Below are 4,864 nucleotides of genomic sequence, written 5' to 3' on the forward strand. Positions count from 1 at the left end.
CAGAAGCTAGCTTAGGTAGGCTTGGTGACAAGCAGGTTACTTAGGTAAGGAGGACCAAGGATGATGCCCACACCCCCAGACTTAGCTTCAGCTGCTCAGTGGAAAGTTATTGTAACCCAGCCAACACCGATAAGCCCAAGAACTTTGACATAGAGTGTGGAAAGCTGGTTAACTCTTGAATAATGATGATGATGTCTCTTATATGAACATTATGGTTTAAAGATTAAAAGGTACGCTTCAATAGTAGCATAGTAGATTTGATCCAGAGGAAAAACATGCTGATCTTGAGTTGTGTCCCTTCCAAGAATGACTGACTGTTATGAGAGGAAATCATAGCTGTCCTTTGGGTTAACATTTCTTTCAAGTACAGCAAAACCCCTAGCAGAAAATCAGGCCATTCAAAGAGAACAGAAAGCAAGGCCTCTGCTCATACAATTGGTTCATCATTGTTATCTTTATTCATCCTATCAAGAATAAAATGAGCCAGGCTTACACCTGTAATTCTAGCTACTCAGTGGGCTGAGATCTGTGTACCTTGGTTCAAGCCAGGTAGGACAGAAAAGTCCATGAGGCTCTTATCTCTAATTTACCACCAAAAAGCTGGAAGTGGAGTTGTGGGCTCCATTGGTAGAGTGCCAGCCTTGAGTAAAAACAAAAAAAGCAAGCAAAGGTGTGAGGCTCTGAGTTGAAGCCCCAGTACAGGCACGCGCACCGCGCGCGCGCGCGCGCACACACACGTAAAATGATACAGACTTTTGAGTATCCCAAGCCCCCTTTCCTTTTTTTGTTTGAAAGTGTTTTATTTCTGATGGTGAACTTGCCACAGAGTGATGATTAGTGATCTTGGGTTTGAATTCCAAGTTCCTCTAACCCTTGGGGCAGAACACAACACTATGAGCCACATCTGTAAAATAGGGGGAAGATGGCCTTCCTCTTGCTGCTTCTTGGAGAGTGAAAAGCCAGGGGCGCAGAGGTGGCTCACACCTGTAATTCTAGCTACTCAGGAAGCTGAGATCTAAGGATAGCAGTTTGAAGCCAGTCCAGGTAGGAATGTCTATTAAGATTCTTATCTCCAATAAACTACCTCCCTAAAAGCTGGAAGTGGAACTGAGGCTCCTGTGGTAGAAGAGCACTAACCTGGAGCAAAAAGAAGCCCAGGGACAGTGCCCAGCCCTGAGTTCAAGCCCCGAGATTAGCACTTTAAAAAAAAAAAAAAAAAATAGCTAAAATGACTGAATCTTATCAAAAGTCACCTAATCTCAACAACAGCATGGTGAATTGTTGAGCAAAGAAGTTCTCCCCTAGAGTTATTTAGGTATCTTTGTCTTGTAGATTAACCCATATTTTGCTGTGCTTTTAATTGTATTTATTCAAAACAGGAAAATTCATAATAAATGCTATAGATTTATGTTAATTTTCAACTTTAGAAAGGTTTTACTTTATTTCTAAAAGATTATCCAGGTCTGGGGTTTACTCATGTTACTAGTGGAAGGAAATGAATAAAATAGTAATAGTAGATAAAAAAATTAGTTGAATTAATCCTTTTTTTTTTTTTTTAGGAAAAAAACACATAACTTTGATTAAATTTACATGTATCAACTAATGGAAGCTTGGTTGGTTAGAATGGAGCCTCAGGTAGGGTGGTACATATCTATAATCCCATCATTCAACTGGCGGAGGTAGAAGGTTGTCAGTTCCAGGCCAGCCTGGGCTACATAGTCAAATTCTCTCTCAAGAATGAAAGCAGAGGTTAGACTCAGAACTCAGGGCCTTGTTTACTCTCCAAAGGAAGTAAGAAAAAAAGGCCTTGGGTTTGTTTGTTTAGCAGTTTATGGGAGGCTCTGATCAAAGCAGACAGGAGTTACTGGAACTAGGTACCCTGTCATCAAACTTTGAAAGAGGCCAGTTTGCCAAAAGCACATAGACTCACCAGCTATAGAACAGGCCCCATTTGCCTGGGCCAGCAGAAAGGAGTCCCTGTGTGCTAACTGTGAAAGAAAACACTGAAATCATTCAAGAAGAAACCAATTCGATCATATATATACATAGCAATTTTGCTTTTTAGCAGGTCAAGGGAGCAGAAGTATGGAAACCCAGGGTGAAGTAAGAGAGGACAGAGAGAGTATTCGAGTCTGCTGGTACATTTCCTGGAATTTGCTGTCTTTAGCAATGGTAGGAATCCTCTCAGTAGATGCAGCTCAGTTCACTTTCATGGTTTTGTTCTTGTAGAAAGGGAAATTGGTTGCTTTTAGTTACTTTATCCTGTAGCCAGTACAGCAGATTTGGGGGTTGTGGGCCCTGATCTTTAGCGCAAGGTCAAACAGGTCATAAAAACAGTGTTCTTGAATAGCCCACAATTTACTAAAAACACATAGCTGGATGAATATTGTACGTAGATCTAGTGGAAATGTATTGTTGATGTCAGCATTGACTTCTTCCAAGGGATGTAGAGGAAACAATTGTTTCTCTGAAGTGGTTTGAGTCCCTCTTGTGTGGCTTGTGGGACAGCAAAATGATTTTCAATATGATAAAAGTAGTGTGTTCTCAGGGGCTCCAGCAGAACTCATGGTGCCAAGATGAGGGGTAGCTGCGGGTAGACTCCAGCTGGAAGGTGCAAATGTAATGAGTGTGCAAGCTTGGGCAGATAGCCTTGTTCATGTTGCCTTAGTTTCCTTATCTGCGTAGAGACTGTAATAGGCATAGTGTTTTCTCAGAAAGTGACTCTGACAATTAAAAGGGCTGCTGCCTGTAAACTGGCACAGAGAAGGTGTTGAAATTGTCTTAGTTCTTTTCTTGTCATACTTACCATCACAGTATGTGATTAGTGTGTATTTGTTCTGAGCAAAAGTCCAAGGGGGCTCTGTGGACCATTCATGTTCCATGTGATCTAAGGACACTTGTTGTTTGTGCTAGTCCTGGGGCTTGAGTTTTTTTGCTCAAGGCTGGCTGGCACTCTACCACTTGAGCTACATCTTTTTTTTTTTTGTCAGTCGTGGGGCCTGAACTCTGGGCCTGGGCACTGTCCCTGAGCTTTTTGGCTCAAGGCTAGCGCCATACCTCTTGAACCACAGTGCCACTTCCGGCCTTTTCTGCTTACGTGTTGCTGAGGAATTGAACCCAGGGCCTCATGCATTGCAAGGAAAGCACTCTACCACTGAGCCACCTTCCCAGCCCTGAGCTACATCTTATTTCCAGCTTTTTAGTGGTTTATGGAGATAAGATTTTCAAGGACTTCCCTGAGTGTGCTGGTTTAGAACTTTGATCCTCAGATCTCAGCCTTCTAGGTAGCTAGGATTACAGGTGTGAGCCACTGGCACTCCGCTTTCAAGACACCTATGTTTGATAACCTCATATTCTTTGAGATAGTTATCTTTTTACCTTTTTTTCTTTTCTGTCAGTCATGGGGCTTGTACTCAGGGTCTGGGCTGTCCCTGACTTCTTTTGCTCAATGCTAGTGCTCTACCACTTGGAGCTACAGCCTCAGTTCCAGTTTTCTGGTGATTGATTGGAGATAAAAGTCTCACAGACTTTCCTGCTCAGGCTGGCTTCAAACTGTGATCCTCAAATTGTAGCCTCTTGAGTAGCTAGGATTACAGATGTGAGCCACAGGCACTGGGCGATATAGTTATTGTTTAAGAACACATACACTAAGCCGGGCGCTGGTGGCTCACGCCTGTAATCCTAGCTACTCAGGAGGCTGAAATCTGAGGATCGCGGTTCAAAGCCAGCCCGGGCAGGAGAGACCATGAGACTCCTATCTCCAATAAACCACCAGAAAACCAGAAGTGGCGCTGTAGCTCAAGTGGTAGAGCGCTCGCCTTGAGCTGAAGAGCTGAGGGACAGCGCCCAGGCCCAGAGTTCAAGCCCCACGACCGACAAAAAAAAAAGAACACATACACTGGAGCTGACAGTTCAGAGATTTATGGACTTGCTATGCAGTCTGCCCATGTGAAATCAGAAGGAGATCTGCATCTTGGATCTTCAAGTCTCTAGTGCAGGTTGGTCTTTTGGCCATAGAGGATGGGTATTTGCATTGGAGCCTCTGGTTGCTGCAGAAGCACAGTCAGCTCCTTTGGCTTGCAGTATGTCATACCTGGGGGCATTGGATGATTGTCCTCTAAAGTATATATATTTGGTATATTTACGTTGGCATGTGGTATTTATTGTATTTAGCTTTCTAAAGCAAGATAAAGTCAAAATGCTGTACACAAATAGAGGGAGATGGTTTTATAGCTTTGACATTACAATTTCCTAGAAACGTCTCTCACTTGTTCTCCTAAGTAAAGACACATGATTACTTTTCAGCTTAACCAGATAGCTTGGTATCTAAATTGCCTGTGTATTACTCCAGTAAACAGAGGAGCCCGATCTAAATGATCTCTGGAAGCCTGAATTTCTTCATTTAAGATGAGAACCAGCCATGTTTTCAAACATCAATATTGATCCTTGCTATGTCTAAAACATTTGAAATCTAATTATTTAATGCAATACAGGAAAAGTAAGGATGTAAAACCTAAAGCAATAAGTTGTAAGTTTTCTAAGACAAAAAGTGCATTCAAAGCCAGAGAATTCTACTAATTCTAGATTGGTTTGCTAAAAATTACTAGTTATCTAAGTAATTGGCAAGGCTAAGGATCTGGTTATGTATAAAATAACAAAGGTGAATTAGTTGATTACTTGGGTACATCTTGTCTCTAAATGTCAAAATCCATTTAATGTGTTTTTCTGTATTAAATTCCTCAAAGGCTAGAATAGATATGCTTTAATACAGTGCTAATCAAAGACTGATTTGGATTTAAATGGCTCATGTATGACTCATATATGGACTCTTTAAAAATAATGTCTCCTGGCCATAAAAGCATTA

This window comes from Dipodomys spectabilis, unplaced genomic scaffold (genome assembly GCF_019054845.1).
Source record: "Dipodomys spectabilis isolate Male_0828 unplaced genomic scaffold, ASM1905484v1 ptg000043l, whole genome shotgun sequence".
NCBI classification, from domain to species: domain Eukaryota; kingdom Metazoa; phylum Chordata; class Mammalia; order Rodentia; family Heteromyidae; genus Dipodomys; species Dipodomys spectabilis.